The 24,756-nt window shown below is 46.0% G+C and overlaps 1 pseudogene; it reads left to right on the top strand.

Annotated features, from left to right (window-relative positions):
• The first annotated feature begins 9,832 nt into the window (after positions 1-9,832).
• LOC109741297 (histone H3.2-like) lies at positions 9,833-10,494 on the top strand (annotated as a pseudogene).
• The last annotated feature ends 14,262 nt before the right edge of the window (positions 10,495-24,756 follow it).

Raw genomic sequence — 24,756 nt, 5'->3', positions numbered from 1 at the left:
ACATAGTATTTGTGGCAAAGCCACCATTCATAATTCTTTCATACATGTCACGCTTGGTTCATTGCATATCCGGTACACCGCCGGAGGCATTCATATAGAGTAATACTTTGTTCTAATATCGAGTTGTAATCTTTGAGTTGTAAATAAATAGAAGTGTGATGATCATCGTTAATAGAGCATTGTCCCAAAAAAAGAGAAAGGCCAAATAAAAAAAGGAAGGCCCAAAAAAAGGGGAAATAAAAAGGGACAATGCTACTATCCTTTTTCCACACTTGTGCTTCAAAGTAGCACCATGATCTTCATGATAGAGAGTCTCTTGTTTTGTCACTTTCATATACTAGTGGAAATTTTTCATTATAGAACTTGGCTTGTATATTCCAATAGTGGGCCTCCTCAAGTGCTCTAGGTCTTCGTGAGCAAGCAAGTTGGATGCACACCCACTTAGTTTCTTTTGTTGAGCTTTAATATATTTATAGCTCTAGTGCATCCGTTGCATGGCAATCCCTACTCCTTGCATTAACATCAATCGATGGGCATCACCATAGCTCATTGATTAGCCTCGTTGATGTGAGATTTTCTCCCTTTTTGTCTTCTCTACATAACCCCCATCATTATATTCTATTCCACCCATAGTGCTATATCCATGGCTCACGCTCATGTATTGCGTGAAAGTTGAAAAGGTTTGAGATTACTAAAGTATGAAACAATTGCTTGGCTTGTCATCGGGGTTGTGCATGATGAGAGCATTCTTGTGTGACGAAAATGGAGCATGACTAAACTATATGATTTTGTAGGGATGAACTTTCTTTGGGCATGTTATTTTGAGAAGACATAATTGCTTAGTTAGTATGCTTGAAGTATTATTATTTTATGTCAATATTGAATTTTTATCTTCAATCTTTCGGATCTGAATATTCATACCACAATTAAGAAGAATTACATTGAAATTATGCCAAGTAGCATTCCACATCAAAAATTCTGTTTTTATCATTCACCTACTCGAGGACGAGCAAGAATTAAGCTTGGGGATGCTTGGTACGTCTCCAACGTATCTATAATTTTTTATTGCTCCATGCTATATTATATTCTGTTTTGAACATTATTGGGCTTTATTATACACTTTTATATTACTTTTGGGACTAACCTATTAACCGGAGGCCCAGCCCAGAATTGCTGTTTTTTGCCTATTTCAGAGTTTCGCAGAAAAAGAATATCAAACGGAGTCCAAACGTAATGAAACCTTCGGGAACGTGATTTTCGGAACGAACGTGATCCAGAGGACTTGGACCCTACATCAAGACATCAACCAGGAGGGCACGAGGTAGGGGGGCGCGCCTACCCCCCTGGGTGCGCCCTCCACCCTCGTGGGCCCCCTGTTGCTCCACCGACGTACTCCTTCCTCCTATATATACCTACGTACCCCCAAACTACCAGATACGGAGCCAAAACCCTAATTCCACCGCCGCAACCTTCTGTACCCGTGAGATCCCATCTTGGGCCTTTTCCGGAGCTCCGCCGGAGGGGCCATCAATCACGGAGGACTTCTACATCAACACCATAGCCTCTCCGATGATGTGTGAGTAGTTTACCTCAGACCTTCGGGTCCATAGTTATTAGCTATATGGCTTCTTCTGTCTTTTTGGATCTCAATACAATGTTCTCCCCCTCTCTCGTGGAGATCTATTCGATGTAATCTTCTTTTGCGGTGTGTTTGTTGAGATCGATGAATTGTGGGTTTATGATCAAGTTTATCTATGAACAATATTTGAATCTTCTCTGAATTCTTTTATGTATGATTGGTTATCTTTGCAAGTCTCTTCGAATTATCAGTTTGGTTTGGCCTACTAGATTGATATTTCTTGCAATGGGAGAAGTGCTTAGCTTTGGGTTCAATCTTGCGGTGTCCTTTCCCAGTGACAGTAGGGGCAGCAAGGCACGTATTGTATTGTTGCCATCGAGGATAACAAGATGGGGTTTATATCATATTGCATGAGTTTATCCCTCTACATCATGTCATCTTGCTTAAAGCGTTACTCTGTTCTTATGAACTTAATACTCTAGATGCATGCTGGATAGCGGTCGATGTGTGGAGTAATAGTAGTAGATGCAGGCAGGAGTCGGTCTACTTGTCTCAGACGTGATGCCTATATACATGATCATACCTAGATATTCTCATAACTATGCTCAATTCTGTCAATTGCTCAACAGTAATTTGTTCACCCACCATAAATACTTATGCTCTTGAGAGAAGCCACTAGTGAAACCTATGGCCCCAGGGTCTATTTTCCATCATATTAATCTTCCAACACTTAGTTATTTTTATTGCTTTCTATTTTACTTTGCACTTTATCATAAAAATACCAAAAATATTATCTTATCATATCTATCAGATCTCACTCTCGTAAGTGACCGTGTAGGGATTCAACCCCTTATCGCGTTGGTTGTGAGGATTTATTTGTTTGTGTAGGTGTGAGGGACTCGTGCGTGGCCTCCTACTGGATTGATACCTTGGTTCTCAAAAACTGAGGAAAATACTTACGCTGCTTTACTGCATCACCCTTTCCTCTTCAAGGGAAAACCAACGCAGTGCTCAAGAGGTAGCAGGGCCCCACCCGCCTATCTGACTGGTGGCGCGCATCGCGCCGACGCTCGATGGTGGTTCGAGCGTCTTCATGGGCTCGCTCCCAAAGAACTTGGCGCTGATCGCGGTGGGTCCGTGGGTCGGAGGACACTATGGAAATGTTGTCACAAGCGTCATCACGACGGACCGGCACCCGCGGTGGCTGGCGTGGCGGAGGAGAGTGCACCATGGCAGTAGCACCTCAAGTCCTTCCACCACTGGCATGCGGTGGCTCGACGGAGCACCGGCCAAAGGGCCCCGCTGGTCGTGGCTCATCTTTGTTGGCAACGCCGACGAGGCTCCGTATGGTGGCTCTCCACTCGTCGAGCTTTTCCGCAGCAGGGGGAAAGTCGAGGAGCAACTGCGCGCGCCAAGGCTTCGGTCGGCGTGGGCGGCGGCGAAAGCTGCGTGGACCGTGATGCACTCCGACTTCTAACCACGTTAGAAGGAGCTCTATCACGGCCTGGCGGTTGTGCGCCATTTTTGCCAGCGTCTCGGCGTGCATGCTGGCCTTCCACGTCCCGCGCATGAAGCGCAAGACTCTTCCCGCGGCGGCGCCCAGGGTCACCGGCATGGTGACGCTGCTCATCGCGCGCAACCTGGGACGAGCGCGTCGTGGGCACCGGCGTAGGCGTTTTGGAGGTCACCGCGCCGCCCGTAGGCAGCACGACGCCGCCCCTGGAGGGCCTCGCGCCGCCTGTGGGGGCCCGGCTCCGTCTTTGGATTTGGCGGCGTGCGGACCGTCGTCTCGCGCACGAACGTCACCGCTCGCCCCGCTTTGACTACCGGAGCGATGCGGGTGTTCGTAGGCCGTGCCTCGGCTTCCGTCCGCGACCGCCTCGCCACTCGCCCGCACTGGTACGGGCTGTTCGGCTCCCGACGAACCGATCGCTGTGATCGTCTTCTTCTTGGGAGCCATGGTGGTCAAGAAGTGCTAGACTAACTGCTAGACCAGATTCTCACAACTGCGTCCCCTACCTAGCGCACCAAAGATGTCGGTGGGAACGACACCTATGGGATCACTGGGATCCCTTCTATGGTTGGCGGGCGCGGGGTTGTGCAAAGAGCAGGTCTAGGAGCCAGCACAAAGATCGTTTACCCAGGTTCGGGCCGCGGGGATGCGTAAAACCCTAGTCCCGCTTTGGTGTATGTATTTGAGTGTTCTTGAGTTCTTGAACTAGCTACTGTGCGTGTCTAGCCCAAAAGATCCGAATCCCTCTCCTGGTCGCCTCGGGCCTCCTTTTATAGGCAAAAGGGGTTGCCACAGTGGCACACAGGAGGTGGAAAGGTGTACAGTACACAAGCTTATCGCCTGTCATTACGGGACAAGACGCATTCAATGCGCCCCCTTAGGTGTCTCGTTCCTTTACTGGGGATAGCAACGGGGCCCGTCCCGTCTATCGCCGCCTCACCTTGCTCGGACACGCGTCCACGCCAGCGGTGCCTGCAGCGCCATGTAAGCTGGCAGGCTGCTGAGATGGCGTGGTGGTAGGGTCTTCACGAAGATTTGCATGCCACCACGTAGGCGTTTGCTGAGCTGGCCTGGAAGCTGCATGTCGCCACGCAGGTGCCTGCCCAGCTGGTCGGGCTGGCAGCTGCATGAGAACGATGGTGGAGCCTTGGCAGACGCGGGCCTGGCTGCGGCCCTGTAGGTGTCTTCGGCAAGGGCATTGCCGGGGCCCGGCAAGGGTCTTGCCGTGGCATCGTGGTCGTCCTCGGCAAGGGTCTTGCCGGGGGTCTCGTGGATTTCCTCGGCTAGGATCCCGCCGAGGATCGTCGTCTTCTGGTCCTCATCTGATCTTGTGTGTTTATGATCTGCATGCTACCACAAAAGTGCCTCCCGAGCCTTGGTTCCAATGTGGTTGTGGCGGCGTTGGAACCCTCGGGCTCAAGGGTGGCTCGCTCTGCTGGTGTTGGGCAAGTTGCCCCGGCAAGGCTCTTGCCGGGGCCGCGGAGACTGCCCGGCAAGGGCCTTGCCGGGGGAGTCCGCCTCGCCCTCTGGCTCTTTGTGTCTCTTGGTCTTGGCGTTGCTTTGGTTACCTTGTGCTCCAGCTTCCCTCTTCTGCCCTACTTAGTGTGGCTATGGGCGCGGCTCCGACTGCCCGTGCACAAGTAAAGGGGTAAAAAGGAGTGCCCCTACTTTTGTACATCGACAGCCAACAACTCTCCCATCTTGGGGAGGGCAATCTCCATCAACATCTTCAACAGCACCATCTCCTCTCAAACCCTAGTTCATCTCTTGTGTTCAATCTTTGTACCGGAACCTTAGATTGGTGCTTGGGGGTGACTAGTAGTGTTGATTGCATCTTGTAGTTGATTACTATATGGTTTATTTGGTGGAAGATTATATGTTCAGATCCATTATGCTATATAATACCCCTCTGATCTTGAGCATGATTATCATTTATGAGTAGTTACTTTTGTTCTTGAGGTCACGGGAGAAATCTAGTTGCAAGTAATCATGTGAATTTGATATGTGTTTGATATTTTGGTGGTATGTATGTTGTGATTCCCTTAGTGGTGTCATGTGAACGTCGACTACATGGCACTTCACCTTGTTAGGGCCTAAGGGAATGCATTGTGGAGTAGTTATTAGATGATGGGTTGCGAGAGTGATAGAAGCTTAAACCCTACTTTATGCGCTACTTCGTAAGGGATTGATTTGAATCCAAAAGTTTAATGCTATGGTTAGATTTTTTGTTAATACTTTTCTCGTAGTTGCGGATGTTTGCGAGGGGTTAATCATAAGTAGGAGTTTTGTTCAAGTAAGAATAGCACCTAAGCACCGGTCCACCCATATATCAAATTATCAAAGTAGCAAACACGAATCAAACCAACATGATGAAAGTGACTAGATGAAATTCCCGTGTACTCTCAAGAACGTTTTGCTTATCATAAGAGACCGTTTTGGCCTGTCCTTTGCCTCAAAAGGATTGGGCTATCTTGCTGCACTTTTGTTACAGTTACAGTTACTTGCTTGTTACAAATTATCTCGCTATCAAACTACTCGTTACTTATAATTTCAGTGCTTGCAGAGAATACCTTGCTGAAAACTACTTGCCATTTCCTTCTCCTCCTCGTTGGGTTCGACACCCTTACTTATCAAAAGGACTATGATTGATCCCTTATACTTGTGGGTCATCAACCGGCAGCAGCGGTGACACAAATCACGCTGCTAGGAGGGCTGGTGGCGCTAGGGATTGCCCCGGCGTCGCCCTAGGGTGGTGACGTGAGGGAGTTTGCGAGTTCCTGGATGGGCAACGCGAGGGGGGGGGTCCTCAGACAACCAAATTATAAGAAAAATGTTTGAAATCTAAATACCCACACATCCAGCTTCGAGGTGCACTCCAAATGAGTCAACGGCTTTGTCTCCCAAGAAACCAGAGGCGACACCCTACCACACAACCTGGAACCACCGCTTCGGCTTACAAACCACACAAGCACACTAGCCTCAAGGTTGTGTTCCAAATGAGGTGACAACCCTACTGTCCAAGGAGCCAGAGACGAAACCCTACAACATGATCTGAAGCCGCTGCTCCAACTTACAAAGCACATCAACGCACACATCAGCCATGAGGCTACACAATGAACGAGCCATCGAGTTTGCCTCCTAAGCAACCCATGAAAACAACCTACAAGGCGAATTTTGAAGCCATTGCTCCGACTTCCACACCGACCCCGAGGCACGGGCATCCCTAGCCAACAATGATGCAGAAAGACCACATGTGCCAGTGTTGTATGATAGAGGACGAGACCCCCAAGGCTAAAAAGCTTATACTCTTCTGCCTGCAACAAAGATTGCTTTTCTCCTCTGACATATCTCATGTCACCATTTTGAAATATAACTTGAGTTCGGCGAGAGTGGGAGGAGAACAAGAGCATTGCTTCGGAGAAAACCTCGTGGATCATAAAACAAAATCTGGTAGAACCCATTTCCGTCACAAAGGATTAGTAGGCCCAAGTTTTTCATATCCCTAGAGATTTAATGGTGTTCCCCACAACTTCGCACACGAGGTTTCTAAACCATCGTGTTGAACTTATCTTTATTTGCGTTTGATCAGCTGAAAAGAATAGGCCATATCGTGTTATTCAAGTTCTGTGTCAGACATTTCCATGAGGCATTGTATTTCACCTTATAATTTGTTTATGAGCTGCAATATATGGGGCTTTGGTGCCTTTTTGTTTCAGAAAAGAGGAAGCCATTTTTTAACGTGACCATGAGTGCATGGATCTTCTCCAGGAGCTTATCACGCAATACATTCATTTCACACAACTATACCACCCCTTGTTCTCACGTCTAGCACCCATGACCCTATGCCAATGATACATTAATCATTGTTAATGCCTCACCCACGACCACCTCCACACTGAAAACCTTTATCGATGACTTCACATTAGCCAAATGGGCTCACTATAAACTTCTCGAAAACAAGCTTTGTCCCTCTACATATCGACCAACTTACTCAATGCTCCATAGCCTCCATCCTAGATTGCTCAGTTTCCTCTTTCACGCATAAGTATCTAGGACTACCTCTGTCACTATTCACGCCACCCAACAGATTATAGAATGTTTCAAAAAAAAATCTATTAGGTCGGCATGCCAAACTGTTAGCTAACGGGGATAGGTTAATACTTGTCACGACGGTACTTGACTCACTTTTAACCTATTTTATGCGTGTCTTTCTAATTCCATTCTTTTAAATATTGATGCTCTTGGGCGTGCCTTCATTTTGGACAGCTGAGGACACTTGTTCAGGGGCTCAATGCCTCACCGCGTGCAATATGTTTGCAAACCTTTTTGTATGTGGTTTAGGGATTAAAAAATTGCATGTTCAAAATAATTGTCCGCTCATGAAACTTGTTGTCATATCATTACTACCCTCCCCCACTCCTTGGCTACATTAGTTTCCATGCAACACCCAGATGCTTTTGTTGCTGACGCTTCTAACCAATCATTCATATGCAAAGCCATCAACTCACAAATCCCCCTGTTTCAGAAAAATTCCTTTGTCCTAACAAACAATTGCTCATCCCCTTACTTTTGGTCTGACACTTGGATTACACCAACGCCCCTAGCCTCTACCTTCCCATGGCTCTCCTCCCACTCCATTAGTCAGTGTGTTAGAGTGGCAAATGTTGCGTGTTATGGTTTAGAAACTAACCTGCGTAACCGCCTAACATCTGTTGTTGCTTTAGAATTTGTGTCTCTAGTGTCTTTGCTGCAGGATTTCATGGCGTCGGTTGATCAGGACATTCGCTTCCTCACCAGGGGCCATCTATTCTCAACAAAAGGTGCATACAAGAATAATCGAAAAGGTATGATGGCACCCGGGAGTCTAGGCACCCTCCAATCTGTCCGTCCAGTGGCAATAAGATTCGTGCAGCCTCTATCCAGTTACAGACGCATTGCAGTAGCAGCGTAATTAGGCAGGCTTTTTTGCATGCGGAACCAAGTTTGGCAGGGCTAGGCTGGCAGGAGGTCATGCGGTCATGGATGAAGTGACAGCATATAGATTCTGCATGCGGCCCACCCATATCACATGACTCAAGATTGTAAGAATTGAAATAAATAAAAGGAGAGTGTGTGTTGCACGCAAATGGTAGGAGAGAGAGTGTGTTGCATGCAAGGTTAAGAGAGAGAGAGTTGTCTGCTGCATGCCGAGTTATTAAAAGAGAGATACTAGTGTGTTGCATGCAAGGGAGGGAGTTGCATGCAAGGTTTAGAGAGAGAGAGAGAGAGTTGTCTACTTGTCACGTTAGAATAAAACCTAACTTCTCATATCCAGACAAGTAAAGAAAAAGTGCACAGTGATGGGATGGATCCCTGCATGCAGTACAGTGGCAAGGCCCATGTGCATCAGCTGGCGCACTGCAAATTACAACGGAATAACAGAACAGAGATCAGTTCACGAGGCAGGAGAAGCAGGGGGTGTCCCGACACCCGGGAGTTGAAAATCCGTTCTCACCAAGACAATACCACGAGAACCTGAAGAATATGTCAACGCTAAGATTATCTGGGAGTTAAGAGTACCCAACCGGATTAAAGTTTTTTTGCTTGACTTGACTTCCGAGATCGGCTTAACACCATGGCTAACCTCGCGCACAAGAACAACACAACTGCCCAGGACCGCCCAAGACGCAACATTGCCCCTGAGGATGCCGCACACCTCTTCACCACTTGCCCTTTCGCTAATAGGGTTCAGTAGCGACTGGGCATCGCTCCGGCTTCACCATCCACTAATGATCTATGAGATGTAGTCATGCATGTTGGTCCACCACCAGAGGCATGGCCTTTTGTTCTGCTACCAGTGCCATGTCGTATATGGGACACACAGAACGCAAGACATTTAAAGACCAAGACACATACTTAGCTATCTACTCTCAAGCTCATCATAGCAGTCATTGGTTTATGGTCACACAAGATATCTAAGCCATCCGACAAGGAGGCCGTCTTCTCGACAAGGAGGCCGTCTTCTCGTGACGGTTCTTCCTCACCTCACGTTTACACGTGCCTATGTAGTATTGTGACTATGTGGCCTGCGGCTATCTGTAGCTCTTTGAGTAATATAGTCAGGTGTGGGAGCTCGCCTCCGGCGATCCACAGAAAAAAGGTGACCGTGAAAACATTACGATTATGGCATCAATGAAGAAGGTCGGTCACGTAAACAATGGTCTCTCAGATGCTGACGCCCAAGGAGGAAGCTTGTCTGATTAGCACAACGAGGGAGAGGATGGATTCATCGACATGGGTGTTCTAGTGTTTATTTTTATCAGCTTCATGATGCGATTAATCAAGAGAGATTCAGAAAAGCTCTAATACATTTCCATGGAACAAGATAGGTAAGACTGATGCCGGAGAGGTCAACGAGCACGTGGTAAAAAAAATCGATCCTACCACGTTCCATCTAACATTTTTACCATCCTTGTAACAAATTGCTCTGGAATTGAGCTTAGTTTGTTTTTCGTTTTGAAATGAAATGATGATCAATCCTTGAGAAATTCCTATGTGTATTAGTTCCGGTCGTCCACAGACCACAGCAGTACCGCTCATGAGGCGCACGGATGGCGATCCGCGTGACGGCCGCAAATTCGAATCCCCACCCTCCATTCAGAAGCGATCCAACGGCGCCCGTGCCGCCCTCCGCCTCCCGCCCGGCGAAATCCAAACCCCAAAATCGTCGCGCGCAAAGCATCAGATCCTATTTAAATCCCTCCATCCCTCCACTTATCCACCACCGCGAGAAATCTCAATCTCAATCCCCAAACCGTAGCAGCAGCATCATCCCTCCCCTCGCATCCGACCCCCCCAGCCCCGATGGCCCGCACGAAGCAGACGGCGCGCAAGTCCACCGGCGGCAAGGCGCCGAGGAAGCAGCTGGCGACCAAGGCGGCGCGCAAGTCCGCCCCGGCCACCGGCGGCGTGAAGAAGCCCCACCGCTTCCGCCCGGGGACCGTCGCCCTCCGCGAGATCCGCAAGTACCAGAAGAGCACGTAGCTGCTCATCCGCAAACTCCCCTTCCAGCGCCTCGTCCGGGAGATCGCCCAGGACTTCAAGACCGACCTCCGCTTCCAGTCCTCCGCCGTCTCCGCCCTGCAGGAGGCCGCCGAGGCCTACCTCGTCGGCCTCTTCGAGGACACCAACCTCTGCGCCATCCACGCCAAGCGCGTCACCATCATGCCCAAGGACATCCAGCTCGCGCGCCGCATCCGTGGGGAGCGCGCCTAGGCTCCGCACGCGCCCTGCCCGCTTCGCTTGGTTGCTAGCAGCTGTCTATGATTCTGTAGTTGTTTGCCCTCCTTGTATGTCCTGTGGATGCCATCGATTGTTCAAATCTCTGGTTTGATTAATGGAATCACACATCTTTTATGCAAAATCTGGCTTGCTGTTCTCCATTTTCTTTTTGCTGCTAGATCTTGTATGCTTGATGGTCTGCTTATGTGGGTTCACTGTAAGTAAGATTCCCATTTGGTTGCTGCGATCTGGTAGTGCATCTCGTGCTGCAGTTTCATGTTGTCTTTTGGCCACTACGAGTTTCTTGGAAATTTAGGTTGGGATCTCTGAGCACATATAGGTGAAGTGAAATTGCTGATGTGATGTTCTCTTTTGAGTAACTAAACTAGTAATCCCGTATACAGTTCACTATTTACCGCGGATTTCTTGTGCAATCTGCTGGTTATTATAAGTAAAATGGCAATCTGCTGGTTTCTTGTGCAGCTACCAATCAATTCTGAAACAGCTCATATGTGCATCAACACATGGGAAGCTTGCTCATATGGACTGACAAATATTTTAGCATACCTGTTTTATCGTGATGCTCTATTATGCCACTGAAACACCATTTTCCCATGTGGTGCTATTAGATCCATGTCTTTCAATGTGTTATTTGAAGAGATTTATCAAAATTAGTATATTTTGTCTGTTCCAGATTCAGAGTTGAGCGAGTCATTGAGAGTTGTGGTTTTGCCCGCATACAGATCCTAGCAGAATTGTTGCATGTATTTTTTTTCTTGACACACGACAACAATCAATTCTGATGCATAAACCAGGCCATGAGGATCATAATAGGCACTTACTCAAACTTTCTTGTTTCCATGCTTATGTCTTGTTTTGGGGTTAACTGGAAAGATGCCACTCCAATTTTCTCCAATTTGAAAGATGCCAATGCAGCTTTCCTCTTTTGAAAAATACCATTGCAATTCCGCATTAGAGCTACTTAAATGCATACGTGGTGAACCGCAGGTACACTTGGACGGTCGGTTTGTCCACATGACTCAAATTGACACTGAATTAAAAACAAAGGGACTGCCCCCATTTGGTTGCCGGGAGCGCCTTTTTTCCATTTGAGGGAGCACATCCACGTGATACAAGCAAATGTTCATCTTCTCTTCTGGTGAATAACACGTTTTTCTTTGTATTTTTGGTGTTGGATTCTCTGGTTGGAACACCTGCTGGTAAAGGGCCTTAGAAGTATGGTAATTGCTGCTTAGCACATTGATTAATTGTCTTTCTTTTCCGAATCAAGGAGCTTTCATACCTGATTTTTCATATCCAAAAAACCCAGTAAGACAACGTTCAGGATTACAAACCACTCCATCACGGCGTCATGACTGACCACCCAATCATCACGTTCTTGAGAAGTAAACAAACACCTACCTTATCATTTATCACTTGTTTCTCATACATCAGTAACATAACATTTTTAAATCCAGGAGCAATTTTTGGAAGTGACGATCATTTTTTGAATCGATGAATAATTTTTTGAAATTCATGAACATTTTTGAATGGATGGGTAATTTTTGTAATTTGCGACGATTTTTTTAATTGACGAACAACTTTTGAATTCAAGAACATTTTTTGAATCGTCTTACATAGGTGATTTTTTAATAATTTGGGTACAAAATTTGAAATTCACAAACAATTTTTGAAGTTCATGAACAATTTTTTAATTGACAATTTTTTTCAATTCATGAACAATCGATGAACATTATTTAAATTTTGGCAACAAATTATAAAATTCTCAAACATTTTGAATTCAAAATATTTATAAAAAATTGTCAGCATTTTTTGAATTCATGAAAAATCGCCGAACATTACTTATATTTTTGTAAAATAATATTTTAGAAAAGATCATGAACATTTTATGAAATGCCGAACATTTTTTGAATTTATGAACAATCGACGAACGCTATTCAAATTTTGGGATTTTTCTAAAATCATAAAACTTTTGGATTGAAAATATTTTAAAAAGTCGTGAACATTTTTTGAATTCATGAACAATTGAAGAACACTGTTTAAATTTTGGGAACATTTTTTAAAAATTCACAAAATAACTGAATTTAGTTTTTTTAATCGTGAACATTTTATGATATCCCAAACATATTCGAATTCGTAAAATTTGGAATTTTTCTTTTCATAATTTCCTTTTTAAAATGAAGAACACTATTTGAAATCCAAACTTCTATTTTTCAAATTTGAGATTCGTGAAGAATTATTGAAGTAAAGAAAAATGGAAAATTGGAGCGCCCAACCTGCACCTGGGCTGGCTCAAATTGGCGCGTGGGGCAGCCGGGGGCGCGTGTCACATCGCTTTCTAGGGCGCGGGTCGGGAAGTAGGAGGACTCATATCCCCCCTCCCCACCCTGTTTCGAAAGGAATCAACCTCCCTTTCGGAGCCGGCGCTTATCACAAACCATTACTTAGTTAAGAGAAGAAATGATGTGGTTCATTGAATCCATAAAGAGGACGAAATCTCGGTGGTTCTTATATTTTACTACAGCTTTCAATAGTCGTTGGTTCTGATTAATTGTAGTATTCAACTACTAGATGGAATCACGTGCTTCGATATTATGGCGCGGATGAACACATTATGTATATTTTCATTCAAAAAATTAGGATAGATAAACAAGAACGGAGAGTTTTGAACAAATGAAAAGAATATTAGGATTCCCCGCGAACAAAAAGAAAAAAGAATTAGGATGTTCATAGTATATATAAAAAACGTTGATGTCGTACAACTTAGTTTATTTGAGGGTCATTTATACACATGTCCAAGATCATTGAGAACGGTCTCATTTGTGCACTGAGTAATACAAAAGAAAACCCTTTATTTCAAGTTTTTCAACCGATTGATTTTTTGACTGGCGCGAACCTCCTCGTGAGACGTCCAATTGTTCGAGATCGTGCGACTCTCGTGTGTCGCGCGTGCCCAATCAGCCAGTGCACTGCAACTAGGCCCAGGCCGTTCGCGTCTCGCGTACCTATTCTGCGACCTGGAAAGGGAAAGAGGTTGCAACATTTATTCCCTGACCAAATTTGAGCAACACTCAGATCTAACCGAACCACCTGATGCGACGGTCCTCGCGATGCCGATCTTTCGGAACGACGAAGCTGACGCAAGAATGGGGTGTGCAAATCGGGCGGGGGACGCGTGCAAAGGGGCTTGTCGAGCGGTGCTCTTGGGGGCGGAGGGGCACATCAGAGCTGCCAATTGGGGCAGGGGAGCTCTACTCGAGCGTAGGGCTCGTTGCACAGTAGAAGGTCGCGCTTGCAAGTTGATTTGCTTAGTTTCATGAAGAGTTTCAGAGTAACTATTCCACCGACAGTGCGGCGTTTTTGCTCCCAAGCTCATTTGCACTCGCCCTGACGAAAAAAATCAAAACAAATGCTAAAAAAATTCAAAAAAATTTCAATTTTATGCGTGAGGTAGATAATTTTATGCGTGAGGTGCACTCCAAGTTTCAACTCATTTGGACATCTAAGAAACTCTCAGCAAAAAAGACAAATGCAGGGTCTGTAAAAAAGGTTTACAGTTCACACACTGTACTGACCAGATTTTTTTTTTGTTGAGAGCTGCTCAGATATCCAAATAAGTTAAAATTTGGAGCGAACCTCACGCATAGACTTGTCTACCACACAAAAGAAATTTGGATTTTTTAGTATTTTTTGATTTTTTTAACGGGTCCAGATGAGCCTCGAACCGAATTGGGTTTTCGTTCCACTGAGCGCAACAAATCCCACATTCATAGTGATGGGCTTCAAATTTTTGTGTGTGGCCAAAGTAGTGTTTCGGTGCATCACATCCTGAGATATGTACTCATTGGGCTTTCATTGTTTGGATGTGACGGGTTTGGATTCTTTGCAATTGGGAGGTGGTGCTTCATCGCAACCCATACCTTTTTTTAGTGGTTTCATTTTTTGTAGTGGCCAAATGCAGAAAAGGCTTTTTGTCAGTGACTAATGGATTATTTGCTTGCTGTTTGGGGTTGTGGGTGTTGTCTAGGTGTGAGTGTTGTGTGTTATTTGCTTTATCAGTGGTGTGTTAGTGTTTAGATAAGTTTTTTTTGTCAGCAAGTTGTGAGTTTTTTTATGTCAGCAAGTTGTGTGTTTCATCTAGTAGTGGGAGACTGAAGGAAATATGCCCTAGAGGCAATACTAAAGTTGATATTTATATTTCCTTATATCATGATAAATGTTTATTATTCATGCTAGAATTGTATTAACCGGAAAGTTGATACATGTGTGGATACATAGACAAAACACGGTGTCCCTAGTAAGCCTCTACTAGACTAGCTCGTTAATCAAAGATGGGTAAGTTTCCTAACCGTAGACATGTGTTGTCATTTGATGAACGAGATCACATCATTAGGAGAATGATGTGATGGACAAGACCCATCCATTAGCTTAGCATAATCAAGTTTTATTGCTATTGCTTTCTTCATGACTTATACATATTCCTTTGACTATGAGATTATGCAACTCCCGAATACCGGAGGAATACCTTGTGTGCTATCAAATGTCACAACATAACTGGGTGATTATAAAGATACTCTACAGGTATCTCCGAAGGTGTTTGTTGGGTTGTCATAGATTGAGATTAGGATTTGTCACTCCGAGTATCAGAGAGGTATCTCTAGGCCCTCTCGGTAATGTACATCATAATAAGCCTTGCAAGCAATGTGACTAATGAGTTAGTTACGGGATGATGCATTATGGAACGAGTAAAGAGACTTTCCGGTAAGGAGATTGAACTAGGTATGAAGATACCGACGATCGAATCTCGGGCAAGTAACATACATATGACAAAGGGAATAACATATGTTGTCATTACGGTACGACCGAGAAAGATCTTCGTAGAATATGTGGGAACCAATATGAGCATCCAGGTTCCGCTGTTGGTTATTGACCGGAGAGGTGTCTCGGACATGTCTACATAGTTCTCGAACCCGTAGGGTCCGCACGCTTAACGTTCGATGACGATTTTGTATTATATGAGTTATGTGATTTGGTGACCGAATGTTGTTCAGAGTCTCGGATGAGAACAGGGACATGACGAGGAGTCTCGAAATAGTCGAGAGGTAAAGATTCATATATTGGACGATAATATTCGGACACCGGAAGTGTTCCGGGGGAACCGGGTGCATATCGGGTCACCGGAAGGGGTTCCGAGCATCCCCCGGCAACTACATGGGCCTTAATGGGCCAAGAGGGGGACATACCAGCCCCTAAGTGGCTGGTGCGCCCCTCCCATATGGGCTGGCCAAATTGGAGTAGAAAAGGGGAAGGAGGAAAGGAAAAAGGGAATAGGATTCCCCCTTCCCCCTCTTCCCTTCCTACTTCGAATAGGAATAGGAAAGGGGGGAGGCCGAATTGGGAGGACCCCAAGTAGGATTCCTCCTACTTGGGGCGCCCCCTTGGCTGCCTCTCCTCCTCTCCAACCTATATATATGAAGTGGGGGGGGGCACCGCTAGAACACGCACCAACAATTATTGGCCGTGTGCGGCGCCCCCTCCATAGTTTACGCCTTCGGTCATATCTTCGTAGTGCTTAGGTGAAGCCCTGCGCAGATCACTTCACCATCACCGTCACCACGCCGTCGTCTTGACGGAACTCTCCCTCGACACTTTGCTGGATCAAGAGTTCGAGGGACGTCATCGAGCTGAACGTGTGTAGAACTGGGAGGTGCCGTACGTTCGGTGCTTGATCGGTCGGAACGAGAAGAAGTACGACTACATCAACCGCGTTGTCAAACGCTTCCGCTTTTGTTCTACGAGGGTATGTGGACACACTCTCCCCCTCTCATTGCTATGAATCTCCTAGATAGATCTTGCGTGAGCATAGGATTTTTTTGAATTGTATGCTACGTTCCCCAACAGTGGCATCCGAGCCAGGTCTATGCGTAGATGATATGCACGAGTAGAACACAAAGAGTTCTGGGCGGTGATCGTCATACTGCTTACCACCAATGTCTTATTTTTATTCGGCGGTATTGTTGGATGAAGCGGCCCGGACCAACCTTACATGACCACGTTCATGAGACCGGTTCCACCGTCAGATATGCAACTAGTTTTGCATAAAGGTGGCTGGCGGGTGTCTATTTCTCCAACTTTAGTTGAATCGAATTTGACTGCGGTCGGTCCTTGTTGAAGGTTAAAGCAGCAAACTTGATAAATCGCCGTTGTGGTTTTAATGTGTAGGTAAGAACGGTTCTTGCTAGAAGCCCCGTAGCAGCCACGTAAAACTTGTAACAACAAAGTAGAGGATGTGTAACTTGTTTTTGCAGGGCATGTTGTGATGTGATATGGTCAAGACATGATGTGATATACGTTATTGTATGAGATGATCATGTTTTGTAAAAGTTATCGGCAACTGGCAGGAGCCTTATGGTTGTCACTTTATTGTATGTAATGAAAATGCCATGTAATTGCTTTACTTTATCACTATGCGTTAGCGATAGTTGGAGAGACGACCACGACGCTCCACTGGAGATCAAGGTGTCAAGCTGGTGACGGTGGATATCATGATGGTGCTTTGGAGATGGAGATCAAAAGCACAAAATGATGATGGCCATATCATGTCACATATTTTGATTGCATGTGATGTTTATCTTTTATGCATCTTATTTTGCTTAGTACGGCGATAGCATTATAAGATGACCCCTTACTAAAATTTCAAGGTATAAGTGTTCTCCCTGAGTATGCACCGTTGCTGTCACAGCCCTAGCTTACCCTTTGCTTGTCCTTGCATGTTCATCATGTCATCATGTTAAATTTTCTCAGGAAGTTGAAATGGGGATGACAGAACCCCCAGCACCCCCCTTAATCCAACTAGGGTTTACTAAAATCTTTTTCAATGAACCTGAAATGCCCTTCTAAAGTGTTCATCATCTTTGCCTTGGTCTAGAACCTGTGACAAAAATGGTGCACACTTTTCTAGGACATCATAAGGTCACTAGATTAAATCATATGTTATTTGCAGTTGAACATTTAAATGCTATAAAATATTTTAAATGTCCAAATAATCATAAACTGAAATGTTTACTGTAAGATATATTTCCAACAGTGGTCATGAGCAGTTTCATGATTTTTGGGATTGATTTATTATTTTTAATAAAGCCACAAAGTTGCAGAAAAATAGAAAACAAGAATTAAAAGAGAAAGAGAGAGAACTTACCTGGCACCCCAACCGGCCCACCACTGTAGCAGCCCAGCTGGGCAAAGTCAGCCCAGCCCACCACCGCAGCCCCTCTGTCGCCTTCCTCCTCGCGCCAGTAGGCAGGGGCGCGTGCCCGGCGCGCACAGCCACACGCCGGCCACCTCCACCCTGCCTGCGTGCTCCCTCGTCGCCCTGGATCTCCCTCACGACGCCATACATCCCCCTGGTCGCCTCTCACTCTCTCTCGAGCTCGACCCCCTTCTCTGCTCTCTCTCCCTCTCTGCCTGACCGAAGCTCGCCGCCGCCGCTCGCCGTAGCCGCAGCCTCCGTGCTCCCCTCGCCTCCCCGACGTGTCAACAAGCATCGCCGCGCCTCCCTCGTCCTCTCCGTCCAGACACGCCCCGCTAGAGGCCCTGCATCGTCGCCATCTTCATCATCTTCGTCGCCGGCCACCGGAGATCCCCCTCGCTGCTTCGCTCGCTCCGGTGCTTCCCCGAGCACGCCGAGGCCACTCCTGCACTCCCCGTGAGCTTCTCTTCCTTATCCCCTTAGCCACGTCACTCTAGCTGCCCCCTAACCCCGTTGGCCATCACGGCCGGGAGCTCGGCTCCGCCGGCCATGTCTCCGCCGTGGCCACCGTCACCTATAGCCGCAACTGAGCGTGTCACCGTGCTCAACACGCCGTCAGGAGTCCATAGCACCCACCCGCTGTTCCTGCCGTGCGCTGCAATGCCGTTCTAGCTGAGGTCCGAACTCCGGCCACCGCGGTTGTCATCGCCGCCGTCGTTCCCAGCCTCCCCGCACCCAACCGCTTGCACCACTGGATGCGGCACCCATCCAGCTCGCCGTAGAACCCAACCGCGCCCTAAACGGTGCCCTGTAGCATGAACTCGACGCGTCTCTGCCGTCCCGTTGGTCGTCGCCGGCCAAACTCCGGCGTGCCGACGTGGCCGCGTGATTAGTGCTAATCACCGCGAGCTAACCAACCTATAGTCACTGACTAATGGGCCCATCGCCCTAATAGTTTTAACTTAATCACTAATTAGAGCAAGTGCCACTGACATGTGGGCCCAAGCCTTAACTAATTTAGATTAGGTTTAGTTTAATTTTAATTAACTCTGTTAGTTAACCGTGTCATTGACGTGTGGACCCCACACGTCAGGTTTGACCTGGACCAAGCCATTGACCTGCTGACGTCACTGTGAGGTCATGCTGACGCAATAATTCCTTTCTGGAATTTAAATAAATCTTAAATGATTTATTATTTTCAGAAAATTCCCAAAACTTCTAAAAATCATATAAAATCAACCGTAGCTCAGAATGAAATAATTTATATATGAAAAATTATCAGAAAAATTCAATCTATCCACCTGTACTAGTTTCATGCATGACAAACCAACCTAAACCTGCTGTATAGATGAAAACACATAAAGGGCATTTAAAATACTTAAGTTTGGAGTTGCATTTGAATCCTTGATTCAAATGAGCTCCATTGAACTTGTTGCTGTTTGCATTAGCACAGACAACATCACATATACATGCCATGTTCATGCATCATATTGTGCATTGCATTGATTGTGTTTATTCTTTGTTTGCCAGTGTTGTTCCCCCTCGGTAGACGTTGTTCCGACGCTGTGATCGTTGACACTGATGAAGACCCAATGCTATCTTTAGAAGTGCCAGGCAAGCAAAACCCCCTTGTTCATTCCGATACAATCCCACTCTCTTGCTCCTGCTCTCTTTTACTACATTAGGACAACATCGATTCACCTGTTACATGATGCGGTAGCTGAACCCCTTTTCCTCTACATGACCTGTCATTGCCACAGTAAATAGATGAAACCCACTAGCATGAGTAGGAGTTGTTTGAGCCCTGATGTGCCTACTCATTCATGCTTGTTGTCATGCCTGCTACTGCTTAGAGTTGAGTCAGGTCTGATTCATCGGGGATGAATTGGAATGGTGATGAACATGTCCTACTGTGTGTGAGCTAAGTGTGTGAACATGATTTGGTAAAGATAGCGGTGAGAGGCTATGTAGGAGTACATAGTGGGTTGTCTCATTGAAGCCGTATCAGGAACTGAGTTCTGTGTTTGTGATCCATGAAACAGCTACTACCACACGTTGGGCCCTGAAATATGACCCCGCTCGACTTCTTAACCACCCTAGTCCTCTGTCCAGGAGTTGCAAGTAGTTTATGGTGTTTGTAGTATGCTGGAGGCCGTGCGCAGCGCTGACCCGAGGGGTGGGCTGTGATGCGGTAGGCACGTGGCACGGTGTACCGGGCGCCCGTTTTGTGTCTCGGGAACCCTGCACACATCGTTCGGGGCCGTATGTGGAAACCTCGGCCGGACTCCCTGCGGATGGAACCTGGATAGGCGATAAACCTGGACTAGAGACTTGAGTGTTTAGGTAGGTCGTGGTCTACACCCACGTCAGCTTTCGCTTGAAGTCTGCCGAGCACATGTCGTGTGCAGACGCTAAGTGGTGGAAACATGTGTGAAGAAGTACACCCCTGCAGGGTTATAAATGATCTATTCGAATAGCCGTGTCCGCGGTAAAGGACTTCTGGGTTGCCTATAACAGTTCATAGACAAGTGGAAGTGGATACTCTAAAATGCGCAAGATAAGCTTGAGTGCTACGGATGGCGTTCTCGTAGGGAGACGGGAGCGGATCCATAGTGGTGTATTGGTATGGTGAATATGTGGACTCGTGTGCGCCAACTCAAAAGAGTTATTTGTAGTCGTAGTTTAGGATAGCCACCGAGTCAAAGATGGCTTGCTGCAGTTAAACTCCACCACCCCTTTATTGATACTGATGCATATGTAGCTAGATCCGATGTAAGTCTTGCTGGGTACATTTGTACTCACGTTTGCTTAATTTATGTTTTGCAGAGAGACTTCAGTCTCACTAGTAGTTCCGCGTGGACTTCGACATTTAGCTTGATACCTCAGCTACGATCTTGTGCCTCGGCAGGATCTGGTAGATAGTCAGGCTTCTCAGCCCTTTTCATTTGTAGATGTCTGTACTCAGACATGTTAAGCTTTCGCATGTGCTTTGACTTGTATGCTCTGAATGTTGGGTCATGAGACCCATGTTTGTAATATCTCGCTCCTCGGAGCCTAATGAATAAATACTTTGAGTCATAGAGTTTTGTTGTGATGCCATGTTGTATTTACACATATCGAGCATATTGTGTGTATGATTGAAATGCTTGGTATGTGTGGGATCCGACAACCCAGTTGTTTATCCTTGGTAGCCTCTCTTATGGGGAAATGTAGTCTTGTGCTTCCATGAGCCATAGTAGCCCGCTACAGCCCGGTTCACCGGAGTCCTGCTAGCCCAGCACTACTGTTCCGGAACACTTGACTGGTCGGCATGTGATTCACTTCGTTCCTGTGTCTGTCCCTTCAGGGAAATGTCACGCAGTGACATCCGGAGTCCTGCCTAGCCTGCTACAGCCCGGTTCACCGGAGTCCTGTTAGCCCAGTGCCACAACCCGAATTTGCACGCTGCTGACCGACATGCTCGATGTTGATTCATGTATGCCTGTCCCCGTAAGTTAGTGCCACTTTGGGTTCACGACTAGTCATGTCGGCCCGGGTTCTCTGTCATATGGATGCTAGCAACACTATCATATACGTGAGCCAAAAGGTGCAAACGGTCCCGGGCCATGGTAAGGCGACACCCGTGGGAATACCGTGCGTGAGGCCGCAAAGTGATATGAGGTGTTACCGGCTAGATCGATGTGAATTGGAATCGGGGTCCTGACATCTTTGGTATCAGAGCCTGACTGCTTGTAGGATTACCAAGCCAAACTGGTCGAAGTTGAGTCTAGAAATGCTTTAGTTATGTAAGGGAATTGATTGTGGAAGGGAACGTAAGGCTCCTTTTACTCCTTTACGTTATGCCCTTCTGATCTGAGTCAACCTCTTCTTTTCTACGGGGATTAAGAACTAGGCCTTCTCATCTATCTATCAGGATCGCGTGTTACTAATTTGTAGACTTATAAGATTGATGGTTTAAAGCCCAGTTCAGTTCCTACTACTTTTGTGTGTTGACAGTTGATCTCAGAACCTTGATATTGTGATGTTAAGTGGTTATGCTACCATTTTGCAGGATGTCTCAAATATTTTTGAGCATTTACAGCCGTTATGCTGTCCGAGTCATCCCAGGTTTCTAAATAGTCTTATGCGTTTGCAAATCCCTTCTTTCCGATCCCGATATCCTTTTGGGCCAGATTAACCACACTAATTGCTGAGTTGAGGTACTCCATTGCCTCGACGTACATGTTGGAGCTATTATTATGACCCTAGGTGTCCTAGAGAACCACCTAGTAATCTAGCAATGCTTTGTATCCCAAGTGTGATGATTCTGGCCGCCATTCTCTAAAGCACCCCGTGATGCCATTTAGTTAGTAGGTATTCTATTTCGGGGTCTTGAGCCCAAGATTCGCTCTGCTTACCTCGTGTTGGTAGTGTTTGCTCGTTCCTTTAGGATATTAGTAACCTTTGTGATAGTCTTTCAGGTCCGTGGTATTTCCCTCTTCCAAATACCATGAACTACTTATGGCAGAAGCTCTCCTGAACTAAAACATCACAATAAGAGTGCTCTTGATGAGTTTTCCATTTTGCATTATGAATCTGCCAGTCCTACCTTTCTGCATGGATTATCTGGAAGAAATATGTTGAACTCGTTTGACATACTAAATCTATGCGTCCGCAACTCAGAAAACCATATATTCCTTTGAGTTGTCTCTCTTTAGTTGTATTCTGACCCCTGTCTATCAATTGATAGTCAGGACTAGCTGTGCATTCGTGATATGGATGCCTATTATTTTTGTGGTCCGTCAAGCCGTTCTATTCCGGAATGACTAGGAGAAACAAACTCCAGCACCTCATCCATTTCTTGGACTGGTCAAAGTAGTTGTATTCCGCAGATCAAAATGCCAATCCAGCTTTTGTTCTGTTCTACCTCGGAGTATTACCCCCTTTATGTCATGATTGTCATGAGAATTGCACCATCTCTCATGAATTTTCGACGCAGTGATACTTCTTGCCATCCCTTTTCATTCCTCGGTCCCGTGTTGTTGCAACCGGAATGCCGACAAGTGAACCATGATGTGTGAAATCTATACTCCTAGCAACCGTGTTGCCTGGTAGTTAATGGACAATATTCTCATTCTTAGCGTGTTGGTTATTAAATCATCATCCTAAGATTGATCGTGCTACGTCCTTATTTCTGGTGCACTCCTCGATCAATGAGTTAGGATTGTGTCAATCCCTCACTCTTTTGATCATATCATCTTGCCCTGAAAAGCAAGGTTGTTCTCGAGCTTAGTAACATATCGGTGGTTCGTGATTTTCCGAATATCTTCTCAGAAGTATTACCAGGTTGTCCCCTGACTGTTATGTTGAGCTCGTGATCAAGTTGGTTTTCCTCTAAACCAACCATTCTCCAAGAATCTGTGTTGGATATCCCTGAGCTAGTTGGTTAAGCTAAACAACAACTTGGAGAGTTGGAAGATAAAAGCTTGTCTGACTTAGTTCATGTTAAGGGATATCTTTTTGTGTGTGTGTGTGTGTGTTGAAGAAAGATGATATCTTCATCAATTGGTCCTCGTGATCAGTTATTGGATCTATTATCTTGTCCAAACTTTGATTTGAGTGTGGGCTATCCTCAAATCAAATCAGAACCAACGATGTTCGTACTGTTGTCTTACTCGTGGTTGATCCCTCGGGCATACACCATTACATCCTTTGGTCTGACCAATGCTATCACCGTGTTCACCTAATTATGGAATTCCATCTACACGGAAGCCTGGATGGTTTGTTGTTGAGCCCATTGACAACAATTTCATCTTGTCCATGATTCATGTTGAACATCTAAGTTAGTGTTGGAAACTTTGTAAGAAATGCTTTCGTGTTTCGTTCATGAAGCTTATGCTTGGATGGAAGAAGTGACTTCCTCGAATTCATGCGCATTCTATGCAAGTTGCCGCCGTGAATACGAGAAAGATTGTTTTTGCTTCCTCTGGAATCATCCCAAGTTAGTCATGCACGTGCGAAGTGCTCTATGGTTTGATAGGTTGGCCGCTTCCATTCTATATGTGTTTCCTAGCACACGAAGCCACTGATTGATTTGTGCAAGGAAAAGAAGTTCTCAAGTGCTAATCCTTAAGGACCCAAAGGTACATGCGCAGGACTTCGCTCTCTGCAATGACGGTTCCCAATCGGAACTCGGTAGTGTTGCGTTGTAAGACTACTATGTGGTCATGCTTGTCTTGGACAACGTGTTCACATGTATGTAGCAGAACCAACTCATGTTTTGGAGCTTGCTATCGTAGTTCATCTCCCGAGAATCTCGCAACGCCATCTCGTCGATTTGTGTTGCAATCTTTCATTTCTCTCTCTAGACTGGATGAGTCTGGAATATCCTGACACCAACCAGATCTGAATCTCAGGCAGATATGATGGTTGGAACACTCCCAACATCTACATTTTGTTCCCAGCTTGCACCGCCATTGTGCCAATTCCCATGGGCTGCCCTCTCAGTAATTGTTGTTTAGGATCATCTTCAAAAGTGGTCCTACCATGGGTCCCATCCATTTCCGATGATAAGCAAAATCATCCATCGCGTTGTCTTCAACAAGGTAGTCCACATCATCCATTCGAATCCGGATATGCCATTCCTTTGAACTCCGCCAAACGATCGATTGTGATTGCCTTAGGCTGGTATAAAGAGTTTCAATGATCTAGATATCAAAAGTAATTCTTTTGCCAATTAAGGGAATAACTCTACGAGTCACCTCCCCCAAGGTACCCCGTTATGGGATCATGGCAATTATTTCCTTGCCACCTTGACACCATCCACCACCTCTCTAAGTGTGGAATTGTTGCCCACCAAATCGAACCTCGTCGTTTGTTCTTCCATCCCTCTCGATGTGTTTTGAGTCTCAACTCGAGATGTTTCAACATCTCATTCCATGAGTTGATCTTGTATAGCTCGATCTTCGAGAAGATCAATCCTAGTAGAGTTTCTTTCCGTCGTCATCGCGTGGATGAAGATCTCAAAAGCGAGGATGTCAAGATCAACGTATGCAACGAATCAACAACCTTATGAGGTGCAACCTGGATCGCGAAGATTGTGTTGGTCTTGTGCCCCCTCTGTCTTCTTACCTCACGTCTTGAATCTCGGGACGA

The sequence above is a fragment of the Aegilops tauschii genome, chromosome 4, assembly GCF_002575655.3.
Source record: "Aegilops tauschii subsp. strangulata cultivar AL8/78 chromosome 4, Aet v6.0, whole genome shotgun sequence".
Classification (NCBI taxonomy): Eukaryota; Viridiplantae; Streptophyta; class Magnoliopsida; order Poales; family Poaceae; genus Aegilops; species Aegilops tauschii.
Note: the sequence above shows the minus strand (reverse complement) of the source record. Positions and strands in the feature narration are given on the sequence as shown.